This window comes from Salarias fasciatus, chromosome 1, assembly GCF_902148845.1.
Source record: "Salarias fasciatus chromosome 1, fSalaFa1.1, whole genome shotgun sequence".
Lineage (NCBI taxonomy): Eukaryota > Metazoa > Chordata > Actinopteri > Blenniiformes > Blenniidae > Salarias > Salarias fasciatus.
The window spans coordinates 11953315-11967678 of NC_043745.1; positions in this window are offsets into that span (position 1 = coordinate 11953315).

Below are 14364 nucleotides of genomic sequence, written 5' to 3' on the forward strand. Positions count from 1 at the left end.
CCAGATGTAAATCCTTTTAAAGGGTGAAAGAATTTTCATATGATTAAATAAAGATCAAACGAGGTGTTTCCCCCCCATAGGGGTTAATTATCAACACTATTTTTATTTTTAACAAGGCTTACCTGGTGTTAGACACTGAAACACAGGTTGTATGTGGACTCAGTGTATTTCCTCATTATTTCAAAGTCTACAGTAAAAGAAACCCGGAGAAACAGAAAGCATGATTATTTTTACATCGATGCACTGAACATTATGTCGCTGATACAAGACTGCTGGATTGGAAAACAACAAAAAGATCAAAATACAATTATTCCCTCTAATCTGTGGCGATTTAGCCCAAAGTGCTGGCTGTCACCATTCAAAGATGATTCAAATGAAGCCATTTGAAATCAATTTACTGTCTGGAACATAGTATTTGAGCAGAATGATGGTTTTCCAAGCTACAAAACAAATTTGCAAAGCTCTGCTTTGAATTTAGCTGCAGGGCCTTTTACAGTCTCCACTTGATCTCTGGTTTCCTCACACAGGCTCAGGTAAGGCAGATGGTCATATGTATAATTATTAGTATCAAACTGCAGGCACTAATTTTCAGGATTACTTCGACTGAATATTGAGCAGCGCCAGTGGGAATAATAAACTTTCAGCAAAAATACAACCTTTGAAGAATTATTATGCTATTAGCACTTGAAACCTTTACATATATGATGATTTTCGTTTACTGTCGGTGATCAAATACAACTGGGATGATTACCGTTGATCAGTGTGGCCACAATTTTTTATGCTTTCTCACATAGGTTAAAATTGTGCCCGAGCACATCTACTGTAGAAATATATGAAAATTGTGGCAACGGATTCGATGAAAAGAAATCATTCATATTTATTTAGTAAAACCAGTGGTTCCAAAGGCCGGATCTCCTTCAAGGCTTTTACATTTGGATCTGTCAAAGAGAAAATTGTTTTTATTTCGAAGATGTTTTATTTCTTTATGTTGAGTATATTTATGTCTACCAAGGTTCAGAAAGAAAGAAAGAAGCAAAATGTTATTTTTTCAGACATGTAATTCATGCATTTCTTTTCAACATATCTCCATATCTACACCAAAGTTAATCCCGACAGCTACAATTTATACATTCTGCTCTTCTAAGATATATACTTACCCACACGGCCTCTATAAGCATACATTATGTAAATACATACACACACAGCCCACAAAGACAGAGGATGGGGGCGACCCGTGTCTGACCAGCCTACATCACTCTGTAAAGTTCACGGAAACTTTTCTAACGTTCAGCAAACATCTGGCCTTAGCTGCTGTGCACTGCCTCTCTTCTACATCCGAACAGTCAGATACCTGATGCTAAGTGAAATGTGGACTGTGCAGCTGTCCTCCAGCAACGGATCGCAGACTTCCTGCCAAACGTGATGATTGAGAATCCTCCGACGTCGTCCATGTCTGATGAGAAAGTAAAATAAACCGATGAGGCAGTGCTTGAAGTATCCTTGATTATGTACGTAAGTCGGGAGTCTTTCCATGTCGACCACATGATGTTTAACAAATTCCTGAGACGTGATCACAGAGTGCTGCATGGAGGGGATTTCACTGAGCCTCAACCAGAGCTGATTTGTTGAGGATTCTTCGTATTGAGGTGCAGCCAGCCGTACCTGGCTATAAACAGACCTTATTCCACATCACAGAAACATGTGTCCTGACCTTTCCTCCAGGACCTTTCATTTATTTTCTAATATAGTTCCTCTGGTGAGTTACTGTGTTCTATAGTCATAGAAAAGGTCAAAGCAAGAACTTGGGTTTGATGCCTGCCTGCTGAATTAGCTGTGTCACCTTTAATTTCTCCAGGAATTTCAGCCCAGACTCATTTGACAGTGTGTTTAGTATTCATGCTGTATTATGCAGAGAAAATATGCCGCTTGTGAATATGGAAATATGAGGGGTAATAATAAACAAAAACATCTTCATTTAGTGGCTACAGAGGCTTTTCCCATCTGCTGCATGCAGCTGTTCAATACAAATGGACGATTCTCTTCAGGATTAAAGTGGTGTTTTGCTTTCAAATGAAGTTAAAAAGCTTCTGTCGTGATAGATAAATAAAAGCTCACAAATATTGAGACATCTAGTAATGTCGCCTTGCAGTTAGCAGGCACCAGGAACAATCATTCTGCATCCCTCTGTACTTCTCTCAGTGGGTAAAACAGACATAAAAGAACTGCAGCGTGGTGCATCTTTTCCACCAGCCCATTCATCCAAAACACAGACGTCCCTTTAATAACAAAAAAAGAGAGAGAGAGGCAGAGAGAGAGAGAGAGAGGGAGAGGGGATGTGATTTTCCATTAATCAACAATGGCAGAGCAAGCTCATTTGTATTGTTCCAGAGAGCAATTCTGAATTTAGGACATTGTGAAGAAATGACCCCTTTACGCATGTGAACAGCCTCTGAGAGGGAGGAGGGGGGGAACTGGGGGATCGGGGGGGTGGGGCCTGTCAAAGCGATGCTGATTGATGACGCTGCCTCAGATTATGAACACGGAATTAGCACATTAGGACTTGTATGATAAATAGACCGACCACCGGCCATTCCCAAAATCACCTCTGAGCGCAGCCAGGAAATCTGACTGAAGCTGATCTCAGAAGCCGTTCTGCACAAACTCCAGCTCAGCTTCAGGTCGATTCACGTAAAGGTCTGACCACAAATTTATCCGAGTCGGGGTCGCAGGAGCCGATCAACCCGGTTTGGCTGACGGTCCAACACAAAGAGACGCCACAGATCAACATTCACACCTTCAGCCGATTTAGTGACGCCTTTTAGCCTCAAAAGCACGTTTTGGATTCTGTGAAGGAAACCTACACACAGGCAGAACTTTCAAACTCCACAGAACCCCCGCACCTTCAAACTACTGAGCAGAAATAGACTCTTTGCACACCTTGAACATAACTTGAATCATCAGACTTGCACAGTTGATCCCTTGCAAACCGGCTGATCTCTGCCGACCTTTTCAGAGAACTGGGAGCCTGAAGAAAACTGGAGAAGCTATCATCACCTATTAACTGTGTTGCATCTCCCACTTTCATTCAACCCTCCTCTGCCTGACAAAAGGCTTCCTCGCAGAAGTGTAGGCGACTTGTGCCGGTCAGCAGTGTACATGTGCAAGACACCAAACCCAACGAGGAACAGAAAAACACAGCACAAAGAAAACACCAACGCTCATTACAACAATGCATCAACATGACTGATAAGTTCCATGTTGCCAGTTTGTTATCGCAGTGTGAATGCTGCAAACTTACCAGCTGGTTATAATCACGCTTCACAGCTACATGAGAACGCCACCAGTCTGAATATGTCCTGTTTCTCAGTCTTGCTATGTTATCTGTGTTCCTCTGTTCTACCTTTTATGCTTTGTTTGGTTCTTGTCATTGATCACCCAATCCCAATAAAAGGAGGCACGAGTCTTGTTTAACATCTTTTTCTTTAAAATAAAAAACACTGAAGATTCTAGATTAAAAAAAAAAAAAAAAAACCCAAACAACAACAACAACAACAAAAAAAGATCTACTGTATTAGTAATATTGTGTAATGTGAAAAGACCAGCAACGGCCGACACTAATTCAGCACAACCATAAAAGGGTGGAAAAAGGTAAAACGGTGCTGCCACCTCAAACCGGCAATCCAGAGTTAACCTGCAGTAATACAAATACTGACCTTGTGTTTCATGGAAGGGTCGCTAATACATAAAACATTTTGTTGAGAACATTTTTTTTTTCCATTTTCTTGTGTGCTTTTATTTTCAGTGTTTTCCCACTTCTACTGTTCCTGCTAAAAGCTGCATTACTGAGTGTGCCCTTCAAAAAAGACACTTTCACATCCAACAGCGAATCAGTTAAAAACTCAGTTTTATTAGCACCAAAGGTAACAAATTCTTGATAAAACAACAGGAATAATTAGGATTATTTGATTGATTATATCGTTTCTTGAGTCCCTCTCTTGTTTCAGCTTTAGCTGTATTTATGTCTTTGAAAAAGTAAAAAAAAAAAAGAGAGTGATTCATGAATAGAAATCAGATAAATAATAGTTGAATTAAACATATTAACATACTCATTAATGTATAGCTTCTCTGAAGGATTAAGTGGTAGATACTACATTAGTTATCTTGAGAGTCAGAATCAGAATCAGAATCAGAATAGCCTTTATTATCATTGTAGCATTTAGATACGAGATTGTGTCATCTCCCTTTTGTAATATAAAAAATGGACAATAAAATATACATATATATATATGTACACACAAAATAAAGACAGATGTGTATAAAGTGAGTAAAGTGCAGAGTGTGAGGACTTTTGGCCTGTGCTCTGTTTGAGTTCACAGAGCTGACAGCTCTTAACCTGACACGCCAGATGGACAGTTTCATATGTCCGCTGCGGAAATATTACACAAGTCCATCTGGGTAGCCGCTCTTCCGATTTGATTTCAGAGGCGGGACCTTCAAAACAATCCGTAGCCGGCGATTGGACGACCGTTCGAACCAAAGAAGAAGATGATTGGACGACCGTTCTGATTGACACGCAACACACTCACCACAGACCAATCCGCATCAAGCCACGGTGTGACGTAGCTTATGTGCGCTGCTGCTGAGAAGCAGTAGACATCGTTTCCTGACAAAAAGACTTGAAGTGATGTTCTGTGCTCCTCTTTCAAAGAAGAAATTGAGTCGCTTTCTTATAAAACTGCAGATATTGCCATGTCCACGGAGATCGCTCCGCATGCCGCCATTGTTTTCAAACTTTTGGGCACTTCCCGCTGTCGTCACGTCTTCTCGTCACTTCCGCTCCTCCCGCAGCTCCCGCCTCTTTTCCCTGATTGGGCCGGCAAAATTTTAACAGAGTGAAATCATTGGTCTATGGAGCGCTACAAGATGGGATCTGCAGGATTTAGGAACTGAATCAGGCAGGCCCATCTGCTATGCAACGTTAGACAGCTCTGGGATAAAAACTATTTCCGAATCTGCTGGTCCTTTGGCGCAGTGACCTGTCGCGCCTACCAGAGGGCAGCAGATCGAAGATGTGGTGGCCAGGGTGGGATGGGTCCTGGGTCCTGAGTCATATTACTTACAATTTAATACCAGTTTCCCTTCGAATAAAAAGGCATTGTTTCAGCTAAGAATTGCTTTGATGTTGAAACAATATAGGTTTATACAGATGTGGCAAAAACACTGAAAAAGAGGTAGTTTTCATGTTGGGCCACTAGTGGGAGCTATTGTTTGTTTATGTATTTTTTAAAAGAAAGCACGCACATGCTGGATAAAACAATATGCCATAAACATTAACAATCATTAGTACATGGACCCTGGTATGGACAGACGTCCAAGTTTGTTTGCTGTTACGGGAGATTCAACTATAAAACTACCAAGTCCAGGAGAACCTGGACGGGGAGTCATGACACTCTGGAGGCCGCACCGTCCATCTACTTGCATGAATGGAGAAGAACTATTTTCTACAGCACAGTAATAGCATTTCAGAAAAGTCGCATTTTCCCATACAGAAACAGAGTGTCTAAAAAGTTGCATTTCCATTGTGTCTGAGCCCCGTGTCAAGTAAACGGACCCAAAATTTTTCCACTTTCACTTGAAAATATTGTCGCATAAACAGGGTGTTCAACATACACTGTATAGGCAAATGAGCTAGCTTAGCTTTTTGGACAAATTAACTAGCAGCTGCGTCTGTAAAAGAATTAATAGGAAGGATGTTCATAACTTGAAGATGATATGATATTCAGGCCCTTGGAAACCAGCGTCAACTTCTTAGCTTGATGCCTCAGGTTGTTTATTCATTAGGATCATTGGTGGGAGAGTCGCGTAGGAAATTACTGCGTGAACTGAGCTCGCTTTATTAGTTTTCAGCACCTTGTCATAATTCGTGGTGTCAATTACTCATCTCCAGTGCTTATGCATTGGTTGTTTGGTCATTGGTCTCAACATTTATTACCAATATGTCTTCAGTAAATATACCCAAGACACACATTGTCTTGAAAGCAAATACTGAAAGGCTTTATGCGAGGAAACAGTGCTGCTTTAGCAGGCATAATTGGCTCCACACCCACGCCCGTCACTGACACAGCAGAGATAAGGCTGGAAGCACAGCATTTCAAAGCTGAGACTAGCATGAGCCATTTGTAACCTGTTTCTTTTAATCAGAGATAAAGTGTACACATAAATTGATTTGGAAAGCTAAACACAGCTCTCACAGCCACGGTTACTGATAATCATCTATTTTGCTGAATATATAATCATAATCTTTGACTAATAGCGTGAATAAAATCCTTTGAAAAATGCAAAGAGCACGTTTCAAAACTGTAAGCCATTTATGTCCTTGGTCCACGTTATTCTTTTAAATGCTTTCCTGGCTATTACTATTGAGGCTTTTTTGTAACTTGCTTCTATCTTTGAATTTGTCCATTTGCTGATTGACTACAAAGAGACCACAGACTCAGAAAAAGGACACAAAGTGAAACCAAGGACTAATAATAAACTGTTTCTTCCTTCAGTCCCTCATATTTCTCCCTACGTTCTCCTCATCCTCACGTTCTTCTCTCCCTGTTTACTTACTTTGTACTATTTCCCTGTCCTCTTTATTTCAATATTTTCTTCCTACGCTCACTCCATACGTTCTCTTTCCTTAGATTTTTTTCTTATATGTGCTATTCCTTCTATTGTTTCCCTGCTCTCTGTCTCTCTCATTCTTTGTCCAATTTTGTCCTTTATACTGTCTCCCTTAACCCTCTTTATACTCTGCCCTCACTGTTTCCTCACACTTTCTCCGCAATGTTTTCCCCATTTTCTCTCCATATACTCTCCATCTACACTCTCCTTTTACTCCGTCTATAGTATGTCTGTATGCTCTCCACATCTTGATACATTTTTTTCACTATCCTTTTTTCCTACTCTCAGCTGAGGTTTGTAATGTGGATAAAATATTAAAAAAAAAACTGTTTTGATCACCATCAGTACAAAATTTGACTGCAGCATTTTTCTTCATGTTTCTTTTTTTTCTACTGTGCCTTTCACAATATTGCCGGTGCACTCTCAAGCGGATGATAAAGCTAGCATGAACTAGAAAGGCACTCAAAGGCTTTCTGTAGACTCGGTCCACGGCAGCTGTACACCTGCTACCATGACGCAGTTCTCAACAGAGTCTCAAATGTTGTAAACAGAGTCAAATCAGACTGGTGTATAGCTTCTCAAGTCGAGAGCAGCTCAGTACTTAAAGGTGCATTAAGGAGTTTGCACGTTTCACGCGAAACAACGGCCCCTGCAGGCCTTGGGCGTAACTGCAGTTTAGTGAAACGCTCGTGCCTGTGGCTTGCGTCCATGTACGTGCACGGAAGAGGGGAAACTGCAGTAGCAGCCTTGGCACGCAGAAGAGGTGATCGATTCGCAAGAATGGCTTCAACTGAAGTAAGTAAAGTTGTATTTGTAACTTTATGTCAGCCTCCTTCCTCGCTCTTTTAGTAGCGCTCGAGTAACTTTTAAGTTTCTTTTGCCTGGTGGGGTCTGTGCTGGAGTTGTGGCAGTGCTAGAAGCTGGTCTTTTCTTACTTTCTGGAAGCTCCATCCTCAATACTCCTCAGTTGTTGCTCGCTAAGCATCTGGCGGAGTAATGGCGGACAAAGCGAAAGCTAAGGAAGTCAGGCCAGCGGAAGCACACATTACGTCATGTCCTCTCAAATTCTCCCCAAGAAATACGCTGCAACTATTCAAGTGACAATTTCGCGCTGTTAGCGGTACTTGCAATGAATATGTCAGGGCACATTGTACACATCATTGAATATTTTTAACATATCTATGGTGGAAAATAATTATTTCTAAAGTTGAAAAACTCCTTAATGCACCTCTAACTTTCTTGGTTGAGGTTATCTGAAAATCTTCATGAAAATGATTCTTTCAACTGAAAAATCAAACAAAAGTTGCCTTTGTTGTAGCGGTGATGACTTTAGCTAAACAGGTGCAGATTGATCTCTATGTTTCTATAAGTTTCTCTTCCGTCAGAGTTTGTTTGGATACCGAAGCATCTTAAGCATGTGTTCCACAACACAGGTACACGTAATAAACACTGTTCTGCGTAGCCTTTGAGGACTGAAGGGCTGGAGGTGATAGCGTGTCGAGGGTGAGTGCAGACCCCTGGCACCCAGCGAGACCCCATCGCTGCTCCTTCCCTCCCCTTTAGCCGGCCCCTTCTCTCTCTGCAGGCACTGAACAAAGAGAAGACCCAAACAATGGACCACTCTGAGAGCTGAATGGCTTTGCGGGTCAAGCACTAACCCCCACCCCTCCCGTCCTGCCAAACCCTCACCCCCCCCACTGCCTATTTGACAGAAACACAACCCACACTTGTTCTGCCGAAGAGAGGCTGACCCTCCCGGCAAAGAAATAATGAACGCTGCCTGGGCATTAAACTGATAAAACTACAGGGACTGGAATCAGTTTGGCAGACAAATCAGCTCTAATGGCGCGAGGCTGGAGCCTGTCCTCCGTCCTGTCTCTGCCTCCCTGGTCTACTGTACACTGTCCAGGCATCCACAGCAGCCACGCTGAGGACGGGCGGGTTCATAGCTCAGGACGTGACCTTAAAGAGCAGTTGTCCACTCTTTACATCGCATCGTTTTTTTTTTGTTTTGTTTTTTTTTTTTAATTTTCATTATATGCTTTCTCTGAAGGTTGCTTGAGATGGTGTCGCTAACAAAGAGGCCTTCGTGCGTGGCTGACTGGAAACGTGTCGGGCAGGTATTTGTTAGGCAAATCCGCCGATCAACTGCCACAGGAGCTGTGTTTATAGACACAAGCTCCACCTATGGCATCTCTCCCTTCATCGGAGCTCAACCCACATATTTGCATGTTTCATAGTCAAATTGGTTAAAAAAAAAAATACATTTGCAAATCACCTCCAGAATTTATTGTTCTCCTCCTTCCTCAGGTTTCACAGCATCTGGCAGGCTGTAAATTACATCACAGAATCTGCTGCTCCTCCTCACACGTCCGCAGCCTTTCTGGATGTATTTGCTTGTTTTGAGGGCTCAGAAAACACATCCAGGCATATGGTACTGTAAGCCCAAGTCATTATTTCAATGTTATGAATATTGTGCAAATGCAATTAGATTCAGGTCTGTTCGTAGTCAGCATAAGGTACGATAAGATAAAACTTAATTATCCCCATGGGGACCACGGGCTAAGCTCATCATCATTTACTGATGTCTCCCTCCTCCTTCTTCTCCTCCTCTTCTTTTTCCGCCTCCACTTTAACTTTTGCTCCCTCTAAAGACCTCCTCTGTGTTTAACGGCTACATTGTGTATCAGGTGCATTCTCAGCTCCTGTCAGATTTTGTATACGGCCACTGTGACACTTGTATGTGGCTCAAACGGTGGTTTTACGGCTCCCCCTCAGCACGGGCAGCTGAGGTCTGGAGGCATGCAAGCTGTTCGGTCTTTCACCTCCGCTCGCGGCCCCTCCCCCGGGTCAGTCGGCCATACATTAGATCAAGCCGGGCCTCAAAGGGTCGAGGAACCGGTGCCAATCACGCCACAATGCAGGAGTGGATTCATAAGTGGACAGAAGCTACAACAGGCACTGAAGCAGTATTTAATATCCCTTCATCCGCTTTTAATTAAACCCCCCAATTAAACACTATTACTATTAAAACTCTCATGTTTGAGAAACATTATTTGGGATTTTCTGTATAATCTGTCCTAAACTAATTAGTTACATGCTCTGATAATCTACTCTAAAGACTGCAGCTAAAGAATGAGGCTAAATGCTGTCAAATGTGAAATGTTAAATGTTAATGTCATATAAAAAAAAAAAACTTGTAATTCTTAAATGTTATGTTAAAATGATACATGCGCATTTCCCAAATCGACATTTTTCCATCAAGACCATTTCATTATGCACATCTGTTTAGCATCATATGATTATTACATTAGGATTCATGTTTGAGGATTATTACTTTTCTGTTTGATTGATCCTAAATGAGTTAGCTACATGCACTGAAGACTCTAACAAAGCATTCAGTTTGGATACAATGGCATGCAGTAGCGATAGTTATAAAGAAACCTATTACACAAAATAAAAAGTACTTTTCACGCAACCTTTCTGTAGCAGAATTGCATTTTATACATAAATCAGTGATATATTTAATATATATTTTAATTTTATCATATATTATTTTAGTGCTCCATGCACTAAGAAAGACTGAAGACTGCAGGATTGCATTGATTTGCAATCTTATCTTTACTCTGTTGCAATCAAATTTGGCATGAATAATTTATAAGGTTCCTCTTGCAAAATGCAAAACGTACTTTCCTGCAATAAAAAAAAATACATTTTCCCAATTGAACTTCAAATAAAAAGCTGTTGTTAGTAAAGTTAGATTTGTGAATTTTCTTGATAATTTTATAGAACTGAATTAGCTACGTGCACCTTAGTGATGCAAAGACTCACACAGTTGAGATGCAATGAGAATTTAGCTCTTTTTTAACCATAAAACCTGATTTATACAGCTTTAAATGAGTAATGATACCCTATTTCATATTGCACTAGGTACTTTTTATGCCACACGTAATTTTTTTCTGTATTAAAAATAAATCTGTGTGCATTTCTCCTCCCATGAAACATTAATCTCCAATTACTCCCATTCAAACAGTTGTGTTTGTAAATTTTTTATGTAAGATTATGTGTCCTGCCTTTCCGGAGTGAATGAACAACATCCACTGTAGCTACAACATCCAGAGACCATGCAATGTTATCTTAGTGTTTATTAGAATAAAACTTACTTCATGAATAATGCACCTATAATATAAGCAATGTACTTATTCACTCAGCGATGAGTTTTCTGTTCTACAATCGCAAAAAGAAGAAGCTCTTTCAGTGCTGTAGTGAGGCACTCAATTATAAAAGACTCCTTCTATGTACACAAAAAGCTTTTTCTCACAAATATTGTTGACAAATTTGTCCAAATCTGTTGGTTAGCACTTCTCCTTTGCAGAGATAATCCATCCACCTCTCAGGTGTGGAACACGCTGTTATGCCAGTCAAAAACAACACAAGCATGTTCAGTGGGTGACATGTACAGTGAGCATGCTGGCCATTCAAGAACTGGGATGTTTTCAGCTTCCAGGAAATGTGTTCAAATCCTTCCAACATGGGGATGTGGATCATCATGCTGCAACGCGAGGCGATGGTGTAGGGTGAATAGCACAACAATGAGCCTCAGGATCTCATTACACTCTCCCTGTGCATTCAAAATGCCATCAATCAAATGCACCTGTGTTCATTGTCCATATCATACGCCTGCTTATACCATAAACCCACCACCACCACCAACCATGGCCAACATCCATTCTCAGTGTTGACATCAGTAAACCGCTCACCCACACGACGCCATACACGCTGTCTGCCATCTGCCCTGTACAGTGAACCCCTCTAAAGTGCCAGACGCTATCAAATGTGAGCATTTGCCCACTCAAGTCGGTTACAGCAATGAACTTCTGTCCCGATGAGGATGACGAGCATGCAGACGAGCTTCACTGAGACGATTCCTGACAGTTTGTGAAGAAATTGCTTGATTGGGTGAACCAAATGTTGCAGCAGCTGGTCTCAGATGGTCTCGAGGGTGAAGACGCTGGATGTGGAGGTCCTGGAGTGGTGTGGCTACACGTGGTCTGTGAGGCCAGTTGGATGTACTGCCAAATTCTAAAAAAGAATTGAATAGAGTAGAAATCCTTTATTCATCCCATGGGGCAACAACTCTGGCGGACATTCCTGCAGTCAACATGCCAACTGCACACTCCCTACAAACATGTGACATCTGTGGCATTGTGGTGTGTGATAAAACTGCACATTTTAGAGTGTCCTCTTATTGTGGCCAGCCTAAAGCACACCTGTAACAATAATCCTGCTGTCTAATCAGCATCTTGATTTGCCACACCTGAGAGGTGGATGGATTATCTCTGCAAAGAAGTGCTTACTGACCCCGGTATAGACAGATTTGTCACAAATATTTGTGAGAAAAAAGGTCTTTTGTGTATATAGAAAAAGTCTAAAATCTTCGACTTCAGTCAATGGAAATAGGAGCAAAATCAAAAATGGCATGTCTAGATTTTTGTTCAGTGTATATCTACATAAGATACAGAAGCACTTGAAATAATTTTAATAGCATTTCCTTTAAAACTTCTAAAGTTACTTGAGATCAGAAAGGCTTTCAGTAATAGTAGTAACTGGTAGTTTTGTTCTCCACATAGCTGGACTGTCAGCGCCAGCAGGTATAAATGATATGAAGAGCAGCAGCAGCAGTGTGCAGGAGCTGAATGCCCTGTGTGTACTTCTGCCTGTAACTGCCTCAGATAGCTTCATACACTGCGAGCCGAGTCTATGGCTCATTTGCCTCTGCTCCTGCACCCTGAGAATTGACTGTGTAAAAGAATCATCCTCAGCTTGAATCTATTATCACCTGATCCTGTACTGTTGCAAGTCCGCCAGGCCCTCAGCCTCGAACACCTCACTCTTAACCCTTTCTCCTCCTCCTCTCTCTACACTCCTCCTCTGTGTGCCTGTTGGATCGCCTCCTGTTTCTCTGTCTATTACCAAGAGTAAATGTTTTCCTTCGCCCTCTCCAATGAGTAATTTCTGGTGTCGAACTTGTCTCTAACCTTTTCCTACCCCCCTTTTGTTTGGCTTTTGTTTGGCAACAGCTGTTATCATGGATTTTTTTTTCTTCTTCTTTTTTTTTTTTTTTTTTTTTTTTTTTTTTTTTTTTTTGGTCAGCTGTGATTGCTCCGGGCAAAACAGGAGCAGATGGTGTTTTGCTATGCATGAATGGAGCGTTAGAGGAGTTGGACTGAATAGGCCAAGTTTTGAATGGTGTCTACACAGCACCTGCCTCTTGTAGCAGCAGGGACATCCTAGTGGCATGATCTGTCTTGGCTTCGCTGCCATCGTGAGGGATGAAAGAAAGAGAAACAGAGGGGGGGAAACCTCGTTGGGCACCGTCCATATTTATTGATTTTCCTGCAAAGTCGTGGCATAATGTGGTGTACAGTCAGTTTGAGTTAATTGGATGTGACACAGCGTGCACATGTAATCTATCACTCCAGTCTCCTGGTACACTTTATCAGTTTTGTTGCCATAGAAACATGTTGGCTCTGTAATAGTCTATATTAACAGGCTAAGTAAGTTGCAATAAAAGGCAATTTCAGAGTTGGGATCCTCTGCTGAGCACAAAGCCTATAAAATACTGATGAAATAAATCGGAAAGTGGCAACAGGGGGAGAACAGACAGAGCTGTTGTTTCTTTTTTAACATTCTTAAACCAAACAAAGTCCAAATAAAAAGAAACTGCTATCGTTTCCATGCAATGCAGGGACATCTGTCAACCTCTGGGGCATGATGATCTGTCACAATAAAGAAAGCTCTCTCAAATCACTGACAGCTTGCTGAGCACTCTTTTTTTTTCCTTTCTCCTCTTGTTCTCAAGCAACTGTATAACTCAACAGAGACTAAATGTTCCAGATGTATTTGGTCTGCAAAACAGTGACAATGTATGACACCACACTGAAATGACCACCATTATAATGAAACAAAGCAGCCCCTCACTCATATGTTCACTGGTGTTATGGTGATGGTGATAACTGCTTCCAACAAACAGTTTGTCTTTGCACTGTGGATGTTTATTCTGTGACCTTTACGATGCTGACAGCTGGATAATAGTGGTTTGCTTATCTGCTCTCGGTCTCAAGCAACATACAGTTCAGTATATTCTAATGCAGTTGCACGTCGTGATGAAAAGTCTCATCTAGAAAAGCTGACTGAAGAGACAAACGTTGGATCTGGACTGGAGGAAACCTGCTGTGATCCGCCTAAAGCTGTGGACATAATCCAATGCAAAAAAAATCTCAACTCCCACAACAAAACTGCTCACTCATCAACGCCCTGAGCTTGGTATTGAGAGGTCTGTTGGATCTGTGGCAAGACATGTTTATTTTTCCTTTTTATTTTCTTAACTGTTTGATTTATTCATATACATGTATGTGGTTTACGACATAACATCAGTAATACAAACAAACAGCTATCACAATACCCACATGCTGTAGTTATGAAGTATTATTACCCAGACTGCTACTTCCCAACTTTATTTCCTGGAGAGCCCTCAGATTGCCTCTGAGAAAGGCTTCGGACTCCTTTTCCAGTTTATGACTTGAGAAAACATTAGAGCGACGCCAAATGTTGACTATCACCAACATTTACATACAAATTAGGGACATCAAATTAGGGCAGCTGTTTTGCCAATTGTAAGAACGATCATAATTTTGG